The sequence below is a fragment of the Pinus tabuliformis genome, chromosome 2_2, assembly GCF_031772625.1.
Source record: "Pinus tabuliformis cultivar Carrire ecotype Pingquan chromosome 2_2, CPIR1, whole genome shotgun sequence".
Lineage (NCBI taxonomy): Eukaryota > Viridiplantae > Streptophyta > Pinopsida > Pinales > Pinaceae > Pinus > Pinus tabuliformis.
In genome coordinates, this window is record NC_142300.1 from 948245154 (window position 1) to 948260081 (window position 14928).

Here is a 14928-nt window from a genome sequence, read left to right on the forward strand (position 1 = left end):
GGGAATGATAGCACATTATGAGGATACAAAGAGCAACACCTTCTTTAGCCAATTGCTAAATCTCAAACAAAAGGGTTCAATGGCAGAGCACATTGAGGACTTCCAAAAATTGAATATAAGGGTAAATGATATTCCAGAGAGGAAAATGATTGATGTCTTCATAGGGACTTTAAAGGATAACATTCAACATGTGATTCGTCTTTGGGAACCAGATTCATTGGAGAAGGCATTCAGGTTGGAAAGAAAAATTGAAAGCGAAATTATGGAAACAAGGAATCCTACCACTCAAAAATATAAATATGGAAGTGTTTTTGCACCTAGCATTCGACGACCTACAAGGTTACACCAAAAAAATTGGAAGAAAGAAAGAGAAAAAGGGCTTTTTTACATTTGTGATGGAAAATACACTAATAGTCATAAGTGTACTAAGAAGAAATTTTTTTACATAGATTGTGAAGAGGAGGAAGAAAAGGATCAAGAAATATCAAAAGAAGAGGATATACACCAGGAACCAACCCCAGAGAAAGAAGAAATGAAAATGACCATATCTTGTAAAGCATTGGCAAGAATTAGCACTCCTCAAACTCTCAAGATAGAAGGACATATCAAGAAGAAAAAGGTTCAAGCAGTGAAATATCACATCGAGCATCAACAACAAGTTCTCCAACTTTTAAAGGATAATGCAACTTTGGTGTTGAATTGAATGAAACAATAGACAGATCAACATCTGAGTGAAAGAAGTTTTGATGTAGGTGATTAGGTATTTTTACAGCTACATCTATACAAACAAATGTCCCTCAAGCAAGATATTTATGAGAAGGAAATGTTGGCAATACTACATGCACTTAGCAAATGGCGACCTTACCTAATGGGAAGACACTTCAAGGTAAAATTTGATCATGATAGTCTTAAATGTTTTTTAGAACAAATATTATCTTCTGAAGAACAGAAAAAATGGGTCACAAATATGTTGGGTTATGACATTGAAATCATCTACAAAAAAGGGAAGCAAAATTTTGTTGTAGATTCTCTCTCAAGAAAGGATGAGGATGTGGAAGCATTGTTTTGTGTTATTTCTATTATCCAACTAGATTAGATAAACGAAGCAAGGGATGAATGGAAGAATGACGAAGAAGTGTGGCCACTCATTCAAAAGTTACAGAAGATCCCAGTTCAAATAATATTTCCAGAACTTGACGAGGAAGGAAAAATCATATTGGAACCTAAAGCAGTCATAGAAACAAGAAATTGATAGCTGCAAAATCTATCAATTTCAGAGTATCTCATCAAGTGGAAGAACTTACCCGCTGAAGATTCCACATGGGAGGATGAGAAGTTTATACGCAAGCATCCAGAACTACTCAAGCGTTGAGGACAACACTTTTTGAAGGAGAGGAGCATGTTAGGTCCCTATACTACTAGTGTAACCCCTTGTTGTTATTAGTGCAACCCCTTATTATATTGTTTTGCCCATGTAGTCCCCATATTGGTATTATTGTGCCCCATAGAAGCCCACTATTTTTATTGTTGTGACCTTACATTATTATTTTTATGTCGGCTCTGATTATATTATGACCCCTTAGACTCCTATATATAGAAAGGACGTCTTGTCATTTGTATCATCCAAGAACTGTTCATTTGTGTAATGTAAAGGAGGTTGCCCCCTCGAAGAGGCTGATTTCTTATGTGTTGATCTTTCTTTTCTATATTTTTGTGAGATGGTTTCATAACACTTTCTTGCCATGGAAGCGAATGAGAGCCTGAGTCAGTGAAAAACTAAGTTAACTCGGGGGTTGGGCCCTTGGAGTGGTTGGTTATCTCTTCAGGGTCTTGCAGCACCTAAGGGAGGTCATTAAGTTTTGGTTCTTCGGTTCCACTTCCTTATCTATTCTTAGGGACTTGAATCATATCATATTAACTTTTTCCCGAGTCAGTGAAAAACTAAGTTAACTTGGGGTTGGGCCCCTGGAGTGGTTGGTTATCTCTTCAAGGTCTTGCAACACCTAAGGAAGGTCATTAAGTTTTGGTTCATCGGTTCCACTTCCTTATCTATTCTTAGGGACTTGAATCATATCATAGTAATTTTTCATCACATATTTACCTTGGTGGACTGGTAAGCTTGGGTAAGTGTGGGAGGAGGGTTGTTACAATACCATAGTGTAAATACCATTATATAAACACCACAAAATACTACTACATAATTATCACAATAAACCATTGTATTAAAACCACTATTTTGTTACCTTAAAAAAGGTTTGGAGAATATATGTGATACCCACTATAATGATATTATAGTATTACCATTACAGTGAGACTTAATACCTGAAATGTGAGACCATTGGATTATGTTATTACAGAGAGCGAGTTCACATGCTATTATAGCCATACTCGAGTTAGATCAGCGTGAACTTTCAAAGATGCTAGTCCATGCCAGTACATGGATTCCATACCAGTTATGTGATTATAGAGAGATTAAACCATGAAACACTAGTTCTGTAGCCTCAGGTATGCGACAATCATGTAGTGAGAGTTCTGAACAAAAAATAGTCCTATAGCAAAAGTATGATCCCGAACAAGAGAAGTGAGATCAGTTACGAAAGTATAATCCTAAATCCATGCAAGAGAGAGGTCATATAGTCATATGAGTGTATTTATGTAGTCATGTGAGTGCAGTAGACTTGTAGTCAGAGTGAGAGGAGATATTTAATAAACGATACCATAATCCTTTGTGAAACTAGAAAATGCATCTAATATCTTAGAACCTCAGAAATTATGATCCAAAAAATATCAGAGAGAAAATGTGATATACCATGAATGATTCAGAGAGAAACTCAATAGAGTATTTATAGTGATCTCCATGAGTAAAAAGTCATGACTATAGGGCTAAGACAACATAAACTTTTAAGAGCTGAAATAAACATTACTTGGAGGGAAATTCAAATCAAATTTAAATTTAAATATATAAGTTTTTCTCTTAATATTTTTTTTCTCAAAATAATATTATTCATTGACCATAGGGCTTTCAATTTACAACTTAGGGTTTCCCTTAGCGGAAATTAATCTTGATGTTGTCAAATTTCAACACTCCCTCTTACCTAGGGAGGAATTTCCATCTACATCAAAAATACCATCTCAAATAACATGACTCAATATAAGAAGTAAGGCAGCTACATCAGCATTACATCTCATTTCATAGATGAATAATAATGTATAATCAAAGGTAGGGGACACTAATCCTCCAAAACCTACTAGACTCGAAGACATATCTCACAACTATATCAAAAAAACATCCATCTTATCACGTTTCATCTCAATCTCCCTTAGTCAACAACTGAACAATATTGATCCAATAGAATAAGAAGAAGAATCATCATAGAGGATCTTATGAATTCCACCCTATATCCAAAAATCAATTTTGTCATTTAACGTAGAATCACCCTCCCCTACAAGTCATATCTTGTCTTGACTCATCTTTTCTCTTCTCCAATTGTTGAACAGTATTGAATCTGAATAAGAATGATGTAACATTATAGGGGACCTAAAGCTACCACCCTCATCCATCGAGTAACCATGTATACCACCCAAAATCATCATCATGAGGGAGCTACTGCTACCGCCCGAAATCACTACCAACGGGGAGCCAATGCTACTACCCAGGAATCATCTATGATATTTCCAACATGACCCACAAGAGTCAGTGGTATAACAATTGTATCCAATACCTTGGGAGGAGATACACACTTACCCTACAAGTTAATAAGGCACTTGGGGTAGATACACACTTACCTTGTAAGGTAAGGATCAAACACACTCAAGTCATCTACGCAACCCATTGGCCAAATTGGGATGAACAATCCGAACAATCCGAACTTGGGGGTAGGATGCATACTAGGGTATACTTGGCAAGGGGATATACACACTTACCATGAGGTAAGGATCATACATGCCTTGGGTGGACAATAAGGGAGATACACACGTACTGTGAGGTAAGGATTAGACATGCCCTGGGATGACAACAAGGGAGATACACACTTACCATGAGGTAAGGATCAGACATGCCTATTTCCCAAGAGTCCCCTCAACCCAAGGATCTCTCTAGTTCAATTCCTCTCCCTCGGAGCTCAGCAGGTGAAAGTTAAGTGTAATCACCTAGCTGGTCTATTATAGCCTATCCCAATTCTGGAATGGAAATGGGAGGTCATTTCCATGGAATTCATTACAAGATTGTCGAGGACATCTAAGGAACAAGATTCCATCATGGTTATGGTTTATAAGTTGAGAAATTTCACTTCATTGCAATGAAGTCTATTAATTCAGCTAGTGAGGTTGCATGGTGTTCCTAAGAAGATCATATCAGACCAAGATACCAAGTTCAATTCCAAGTTTTGGAAGGCGTTGTTTACAAGCTTGGGCACAAAGTTACCTTTGAGCATGGCTTATCGTCTACAGATAAATGGACAGACATAGAGGGTCAACAAGATTCTTGAGGATATGTTGAGGATGTATGTCATGCATTAGCAAAGGAAGTGGGGGGAGTATCTTCCACTAGTAGAGTTTGAATATAATAATTGTTATTAGGAATCCTTGACAATGAGTCCATTTGAGGCTCTTCATGAGAAGAGTTGTAATAATCCTATCAACTAGAGTGATCTAGTAAACAGGGTGTTGATTGGACCATATATGTTACCTAAGATGGAGCAAGATATGCAGGTTATCAAAAGGAATTTGAAGGAAACACAATACAGGTAGAAGAGTTATGCATATAAACAAAGAGCATTCAAGGAGTTTCATATTTGGGAGTATGTGTACTTGTGGATCAAGACATAGAGGAGCTCCTCGATGACTGGGTCATGTTCTATGTTGGCACCTCAACATTGTGGGCCTTTTGAGATCCTTGAGAGTATTGGACTAGTGGCCTACAAACTTATGTTCCAAGCAACAGTGAAAGTCCATGATGTTTTCCACGTTTCATTTCTTAAGATATAATTATAGGATCTTGATCATGTGATTGATTGGTCTGTATTGCAGGTGGAGCCAGAGGGACAGTTCTAGCTAGAGTCATAGTGCATTTTATAGTGGAAACAACTCATGCTCCAAAACTGGGAAATAGAGCAAGTTAAAATGCATTGGAAGCACTTTGGTCCCAATGAAGCTACACGGGAGATGGATGATCATATGTGGGAATTACATCCTTCATTATTTGTTGGTTATATAATGAAAGCAAAAATGAAAATGTGGGAAAAATGAATGAGTTGTGTTATAAATATCCAATAACCGATATGTTTATTTTATTTTTCAGTAGGATGGAATTGTAAATATAACGTCAAGATATGTTACAAAACTCAATAGGAAATATGTTTTTTTTTGTGGTTCATTGGTCATAGGTGTCATAGAACATCGAGGATAGTGTTCCCCTAAGGGGGAGGGGTTTGTAAAAACCCCGTGTTAATGTTTCATATAATAAATGATATTAAAGGAAAAAACAATAAGACCAAGGTCATGGGACACATATTCCAAGTTGAATGTTGGGAAAATGCTATAGTAGGCATCACTTGTGGTTTATTAATGGTTATGGAAATTGGAAAAGAAAAAGAGGCAACAATTGGCATTTAATTATGAGAAATAAAGGGAAATAGGAGAAAATGAAGGTGAAGAGACACAAACATGCATGTAAGGGAAATTAGAGGAAAAATGAAGAAAAAGGAGACATCAATGATAAAGAGGCATCAGAGAAATAATTCACAACTTTTTGGTTAGTTCTAATTTTTCTCTCTTACACTCTTGCACACTTAGGGAATTCTTGGAGCACTCTAGCATTCACTTGGATTTGGAGAAAGGAAAGAAAGCAAGCAAAGGACAAGAAAATGAAGACAATGGATACGAAAAGGAAAGTAAGGGAGCACAAGGAGAAAGTTGGATAAACAGATTCAGCAGGAAGATTTTATAGGTAGCAGGTTGCATGTGTGATTTATTTACTAGGATGTGAATGCATGGTACATGAATTTTATTATTTGGTTCATTCGTCATCATTGGGATGGGTTTTTCCTGAATTAAAAATAGTTTTAGCCTTGCCTTTCCATTTCGTAGATATCCATGGTGTGGTGGGATTTATTCTTGGTTGAGCTTTGGATTGCTAGAAGGTTTTGGATCCGGTTGAGGTGGTCTGAGGAAGGTTGGGGGTGAAGATGGTGTTCTTTGGGAATCCTTCGATAGGTGGGTGGAGACAGGAAAATTCCTCTAGGTATGGTGAAGGAATTTTGAGGCATCCAAGCTTGTTTTGTTGTTATGATCTTGAGACCGGATTAGGTGAGATCACAGTAGTTTGAGGGTGGAGGTGGTTTAACCTCTGGAGTCCCTATTCGGTTATGTATTGGTTTTTCCCATGAGATTGCACATTGAATGCTTGGAATATGACATGGCGGTGATTGGTTGAAAGAGATATTTAGTTTAGCCAAATATATGTGGAAGTCCTTGACTTGGTTGACATTTGTATATGCTATTATGAGTTATTCTCTCTATTGTGATTAATGAGCACATGTACTAGTTATGATGTGATCTTATGGTTGATTTGTTATGGTTTCTATTCTGATTATATGTTGGTTATATGCATGGTTCTATGATGTGTTCTAGCTATGGATCTTACTCATGATATGATAAGTTATTGAATGGTTGATGAATGCATGGTCTAACTAGTGTTGTTAGATATAGCTTGAGAGGGCATAGAGCATTCTTAGTGATTTTCAGATGAAGTTCATAAGTTTATGATCAATTATGTATTCATGACTTGTAACTTCTATGTTTATCATATGTTTGGTGAAATGTTAGACATGTCTTGGTAAATATCTTGCTCAAGTATTGATTTTTTAGTATTTTTTATCATCTTAGTTACGATTATGGAAAGTTATAAGCAATTTTAGGCAATGGTCTGGAGGCTAGTCTGAAAAAGTGGCACATATCTCGCAACCACTAGCATGAAACTGAGGCACTTAGGTCATAATAGCTAGCAGGAAGGTTTGTTGGTGTGGTTGGAGCCTCATAATAGCATGCAAAGTGTGTGAAGGGTGCAATTGGGGTGATAGGCTTGTGAAAAAGTAGTTCAAGCTCAAGATATGATCATCAGAGGTTGTGGACTAACTTATGGGTGATCTAGCGCTCCTGAGAGGTATCAATAAGTTTTCAGTTTGTAGGCCCCAATTCCATAACCGAACTTAGGGGTTGAGTCACGTCATATCAGCACTCATCTGATGTTTACCCTGAAGATCTTGTGAAAGTAGGTAAATGTGGGAGGGGTCGTTTACAGAAGATGTGGAGACATTATCTCCTTGGCAGGAGGTTTGTTCTGATGAGTGATCATAGTGGGCTGAGATATTTGTTTGACCAACCAAATTTGAATGAAAGGAAAGACCGATGGCTGGCTACTATCAATTAGTTTGACTTTGTGATCAGGTACATTAAGGGAAAGGAGAATAGAGTTGTAGATGTGATGAGTAGGAGAGTGTAGGTAAAGTATTGACAAGTTGGAAAGACTCCATGTTAACAAAATAAATCAGAAAGTTGAAAGAATGGGACATTAACAAATATCAGGAAACATCGTGTTCATGATGGAAAAGTGAAGGAAGTTTATGTATTTCTAAAGAAAACATTTGTGGCTGAATTTTGATTTGTGTTTTTTAAACTCGTCTTTTGATTGCATATATGGATTTAGTGCCCTAAAAAAATCGTTGGGTATTTTTATTTTGCAATATTCACACGTCAAACTTGTGATTTCAATGTATCCTTGCCATATTCTAGACAAATTAGATTGGAAAATAATTATATTATAAAAATTGTAGAGATATGATCGACAAAAAAAAACATTGAGAAAGAGAGGTTTTTGGAGACATCTATAATTAATAGTGCTACACAAATGTTTTGGCTATGCTTCAAAAATACAATAAACTAGTAATATCAGGGATTTTGTAAATGATGGGTTGATAGTCTCGCCAAGGTTTAATCCATATGTGTCCACATCTTCATGCTCCTCAAAACTTTCATCTGAAATATCCCTACCTTGTAACTTTGAGATCAGTCGCTTTGATCCATGGGGTCATGTTTAGACACACCAAATTTTCGTAAAACTAATGGTTAAGAATTCTCAGATTTATTTATAATAAGAATATTTTTTTTATTACCCAAAAACAAATAAAACTGCGTAGACTCTATTTATAATTGACATCTCAACATGGGAGAGATTCAGTAACTTGTGTAAAAAATAGATTAGACTTTATTTACAGTTGATTGCATCACAAGGTGTTATAATTTAATGTGTAACAATATTATAGTCCCATGAAACACTGAGAGCAATCAAATTTCCTAATGTGTAAATTAAAGTTTAAGATGGAACTACATGTAATTATATGTAATGTGTAAAATCTAGTTTAATATACATCTATATATGTGGTTATATGAACTATGAGAGTTTTAATATTTCTTGATAAGACAATAAAATGCTTATGTTGTATTATTTGTTTGGCCATATGTTTGTGAATGATATGTTAAAATGATAGTGTTATTCCACTAATATTACATAATTATTTCCAAAAAATCTATGTCATTTACTATTACTTTAGGTAAACTATGAATTCTATGGATTTCTTTCATGAACACTTTTTCCACTAGTTGTTGTATATGTACTTTGAATTCCACAAAAATGGAATCCTTAACTTTGTATTTTTTCAACTTTGTAATGAACTCCATTGATATTTATTCCCATATTTAATTCGGTATATGTATTGGCTAAAGAAACTTTGGAGATTTTACCATCTCACCCTTATTTATTTGGAAAACAAAACATTCTCATGCAAATTTTTGAATATCTTTCTTTATTCCTTCCTCAAAAAAAATATTCATGATCCTTCAATATGTTTTAAGGAACCCTATATACACTACCATTAGAGAGTCATAGGACTACCTTAATATTTATTTATTTAACTTTTATAAGAGCCTAAAAATATTATATCTTTGTACCAAAGTATATCTCCCTTCCATCCCCACTATTCGATAAATTTCATCCCTTCCTTTATACATTGTATTTTTCGTTTAGTATTATTATCATTTTCCCCTTCATGGTGAGATTCTTCTAGCCACACAAAAATAGAAGATGTAATAGAATATAAAATTGAGCCTTCTTCTATTCTAGAATGAGCATCTATCACCACATTGCCATTCCCCATTTTGTAGATTATTTATAAATCAAATCCATGCATTTTTTCAACCCATTTTTGTTTCTTCTAATGACAATATTTTTTCTAAAAAGTTCTTTAATCTGTCATGGAAAGTATTGACTTTAAAGTGCCTCCCGATGGATATTGTCACAATTTTTTGTTGCCAGTAAAATTGTTTATGTTTCCTTTCATATGATATTTCACATAATCTTTTCCCTTGAATTGTTTGCTTTTAATAACCAATGGTACCCCTTCTTGTGTCAATACTGCTCCAAATCATTTTCATGATGCATCACCTCCACTATTAAATTTTACCAAAACCAAGTGTTTCCAATACGAGTATAGGATACATAGCATCCTTTCAGTGAAAATTCCAAATTATCATCATCGTGTTGTACAAATGATTTTTTGAGATGTGAGTAGGCCTGCAATGCATGCACAATATGCAAAATTCTTAACAATTTTCTAATAATATCATATAAGCCCCAAAAATCCTTTAAGACTCTTGACATTAATAGGAATAGGTACTTTGTAATAACTTGGACCTTTTGAGGGTCCACCTTAACTCATTCCTTTGAAACTGTTTGACCCAAATACTCTACTTATTATTTCACAAAAGTACATTTGGATCTTTTTACATGTAATTGTTTTTTCTCAATAATTTCTATAAATTTTCAACATGTTTAATGTGGTCATCCCATTATTTTTATATAGATAAGTATATCATCAAAGAAAACTAATACAAATTTTAATATGGGGTTGGAATATTTTTCATAAGTATTAGAAAAGTAGAAGGAGCATTAGTCAACCCAAAAGGCATGACCAAGAACTCATAATACCCTTCATGTGTTCAAAACGTTATTTTAAGAATGTCTTGTTTTCTTAATCTAATCTATCAGTATCCTAATTTAATATCATGCTTTGTAAGTTAAGTCACTAAATGAAGCTCACCTAATATCTCATCAATATTTGGAATAGATAATTTATCCTTAATGATGATTTTGTTTAAATCCCTATATTTAAAATACCTTCTCCAAGAATTATATTTCTTTCTCACCGTCACTATTGGAGCTAAAAATGAACTCTTAATAGGTTCAATAATACCTAAATTTAGCATTTCTTTTACCATTTTCTCAATCTCCCCCTTTTGTTGATGAGGATATATATAAGGCCTTTTATTATGAGTACTTATAGGTTTTGGTTCAATTTGATGTTCATGATCTATATAAGGAGATAAGCCTTTAATAATTTCTTTGAAAACCCTATAGTGATTATCTATGGTACATTTTAATTTCTTTGGAATATATTCATATTTCTACTCAAATTGCATAGAATAACCATAACTCACTTGATGCTCTTTTTAAGGAGATTTTCCATTCTATGAGAGTTGGTGACTTGAGAAGGTCCATATTTTAATCTTTTGAGTTCATATCTGATTCCTTCCAATTCCAATCTCATGAATAATCCATTATGGCTTGTAGATATTGTAGTCATTCAATCCTTGGAACAACATCTACACCTCCAATGGGAATTGCATAAGTTAGGTTTTCCAACATATGTTATCCCATAGTTAGTTTAATGTTGTGGCATTTTCCTACAAATTTAATAATCCCTCCATTAGTAACCAAAACTTGAAAAAAAATCATTGGATATTTTGAACAATTGAGATCCTTTGCTAATCTTTTATTAATGAATTTATAGGTACTACCCAAGTCAATAAGGGCTATGACCATTTTCTTCTTAACGTAACCTATAATATTTAGGGTTTGAGGTGCTAAAAAACTTCTCAATGCATGAAAAAATGTTTCACACTTGTCCTAATCAATGTTGCATACAATTTCATCATTTGTTTCTTTCTCTTTTAAGTTAACAACATCCTCTTCATGTCTTTGTGTAAATGCCTCCATTTTCTCTTGATTATTATTTTCCAATTTTGTTTCTTGACAATTATGCCCTTTTGACCATTTTTCATTACAACCAAAGGATAGCCATTTTTATCTTCCTTCCTCAATTTACTTTTGTGATATTTAAGTAGGTTGAGATACAGTTTCCTTATTAACTTGTTGATAGATAAAAAAAAAATCTTCAACATCAATAGGGATCACCTCTTGATCAAGGCCCTAGTTAGGCTTTTACTCATTTGGTATGTGTTATCACCCAAAAAATGATCACCTAGCCATTTTCTACTAGGTTGATCGAAATACAACATGTAGGATATGTTTTTACATATTAAAACCCTCTTTCACCTTAGGAAATAATTTAGTGAACCATTTTCCTAAATTATTCCTCATTAAAATCCAAAACAACTATGAGAATAATTAAATAAATCATTATTTATTTATTATTCTCTTGAAATAATTATTAAATAATTATTTGTTGATTATTTCTATCCATGTTTTATTTAAAAATGTATGTAACATGTATGCCCCTAGGTCTTGGTTTTGGTAAGTGACACAAGGGGATAAGCATTTTGTGAGTGGATGGGAGGTATTATTCCATAATTATCCCCTATTTCTCTCATCAAATAATTATTTAATAATTATTTCTAATGCATCTTTGAATTTATCCACATAAAGTAATTAATAAATTATTTTTTATTTGTTAATTACTTTAACCATTTTCTAAATAAGCAAATTTGATCATTTCAAATAATATTTCCCTCTCTAAAATATAATAAAATATTCATAACTGCTAAATCTTGATTTAGTGTAACATTTTTTATTATTTTCCTAAATATAGATCTATCCTAATATTTTATTATAAATAAAGGGTTTTCTCCTCATTCTTCACCATGGTCATTCTCATTGTCCTCAATATCGTCTTGTGATAAGGAGTTCTCCATCGCCTTGCCATACTTCCAATCCGAGGAAGTAGTGCATGAGACCCAAGTCCATCATTTCAAATTCTCTTGCAAGGTCCTCCTTGCAAGATCTGATTAGTTGTTCATCACCAGTTAAAATCAAGTCACCAACGTATAAGAATATAATCAACAATTTACCTTCTACCAATATATGATAGAGGTTTGCATCTGCTTCAATTTTGGTGTATCCCAAATCGGTGAGATAGCTATAGATCCTAGTGTAACAAGCACAGGGTACTTCTTTGAGACCGTACAATTATCGCTTGAGTTTGCACACATGATATTCTTGATCAAAAGTCTTAAATCCTTTTGGTTTCTTGATGTATACCTCCTCCTCAATAAATCCATTGAGGAATGTTATTTTTACATCCATCTAGTGGATCTTCCACACCAACTGTGTTGCCAGAGCAAGAATTGATCTAATGGATGAGTGTCTTGCTACAGGAGCAAAGGTATCCTCATAGTGAATTCCTTGAACTTTAGAGTACCCCTTGGCCACAAATATGGCCTTATACTTCTCTATATTTATGTCTGTTGCCTGCTTAACCTTGAAGATCCATCTCAAAAAGACAACTGATTTATTTGTTTGTCACAGGACCACTTCCCAAACACTGTTCTTTATAATGTATTAATGTTCCTGCCCAATTTCATCAACCCATTCATGTTTCTCTACTGCTTCCTCAAAGGAGGATGGATTAGTCTCTACAAGCTGACTGATTAGAGCCATGTAGCCATGTACCGATCTGATGACTGTCTCTATCTACATACATTTGAAGGAGCACCCACATTATCCCTCACATCCTACACAAGTCTCTCAACTTCCCTGGTTCTTTTCCTGCTTTCTCTGGATGGTTATTCTTAAGTGGTTGTCTCCACTCTCTGCTCCTCAATTTGTGGCTACTCCCAACTTCTTGAGGCTCCTCCTTTGGAGCTAAAATATCCTCTCCTAGTGGTCTCTAAAGCTCCCTCTCAAGAGAGCACCACATCACTTTCTCCTCCTCAAATTTTACATCCCTTCGCACAATTGTCATTCTAAGGGATGAAAAGTACACACACTAGTTGTGGGGAGTTTTCATGTAACCCACAAATACCCCCAATTTTTTTCTTAGCTCTAGCTTCTTCCCGATTCTTTGGAGACATGGTAGTAGACAAAGGCTCCAAAAATCCTGAAGTGTGACATATTCGCTTTCCTCCCCAAGAAATCCTCCTCCGGTGTAATCATGTCGTGAATCTGATGAGGACTCTGGTTTTGCAGATAGACTGTTGTGTTGCATTCTTCGGACCACAAATGTAGAGGTAGGCCTTGGTCATGCAACATCGCCCTCGCTTCTCCCACAATGCTACAGTTCATTCTCTCAGCCACCCCGTTCTGCTGTGGGTTGTGGGGTGCTGTCAACTCTCGTCAAATGCCTTCTTTTTCATAAAAGAATTTAAATTCATTTGACACATACTCACCTCCATTATCACTCCTAGGAGCTTTCACCTTCTTGTCAATTTCTTTCTCAACCAATTCCTTGAACTCTACAAACTTGGAGAATGTTTCCTTCTTCTTACTCGTGAAGAAGATCCAACACTTCTGTGAGAAGTCATCAATAAAGATGACAAAATATTTATGCCTTACAATGGAGGTAGTTGAGAAAGGTCCAAAGACATCAGAGTGGATCCTTTCTAGGACTGCATGTGTTTTTCTGTCCCGCTCATGGAATATTGATTTTGTATACTTCCCCAAAGTACACCATTTTCATACATCCTACTGCTCAAGTGATCCTTTGGGGAGGCATGTGGTTATCTGCTGCATGATCTTTAGGGAGCCATGATGCAAATGGCCAATTCTTCTATGCCAAAGTTCACCGACGTCATGAATCTGCACCTTCTCCACCTTTGTTTTTAATGCATCACAGTCTTCCACATCTAGTTTGTACATGTTCTTCCCACGAACCCTAATCTACTTCACCTGTCCCATGGCCATTCAGAGGAATTTCTTTCCTTTGCTAAAGATCACACCATAACCACGATTTTCCAAAACTTCAACAGAGATGATATTTTTCGTTAGGTCTGGAATGAACATGACATCCTTGAGCCTAGGGGGGAGACTAAATCCCTTTGAAATGTGACTATACGAACCCCGGTCAAGTTATACCTTTCATTCCCCCACATCTCAATGTGCATCTGCAAATCTTTTTCTTCTAAGTCATTGAGAAAGTCTCTACACCATGTCATGTGGAATGAGGCACCTAAGTCCAAGCACCAAACACTCCCTATCAATGTGTTTTCCATGCATGCCATGGGGGTAAATTCAAGCTTGAATGTGAAGCCAAGGCTTTACCTACTAATCCTCCTGTTAGCTACCTATACCAATAGGTTTCATATTTCATGATTGGCTATGAAAGGACAAAATATGCTCTGCTTTGATAACCCAAAGATCACATATTTTCAAGAGAATCCAATCTATGTATATAGCTAGGTATGGATTTAGGATTTTGATGGATGGTCCAACAGTCTAATCTGGATCATTCCATGGTTTAAATTTACAGTTGTAGAATAGAGAAGAAAGTTTGTTCAAACTGTTTAATCTTGGCAGACAAGTAGTTCAGGTAGAGAAGAAAAGGCTCCCAACAACTTAATCTGGGACCTTGGAGGAGATAGGGGTAGAAGTAGATAGAAATAACTAAGAAAAAGCCAAAGAAAAGAAAAGGCAAGTAAGGGTCTGCAAGTCCAAGTGCACCCTCCAAGAAGAAATAAAAAATGTTAGGCAAATACTGGGGTAAGTAGTTGGGGGTTCAGAAAGGTTATCTTTATCATTACAGATGCGTGAACTGTGTTTTCCAAGGCAAAGTTTTATCAATTGACAAGGTGTTCACCTTC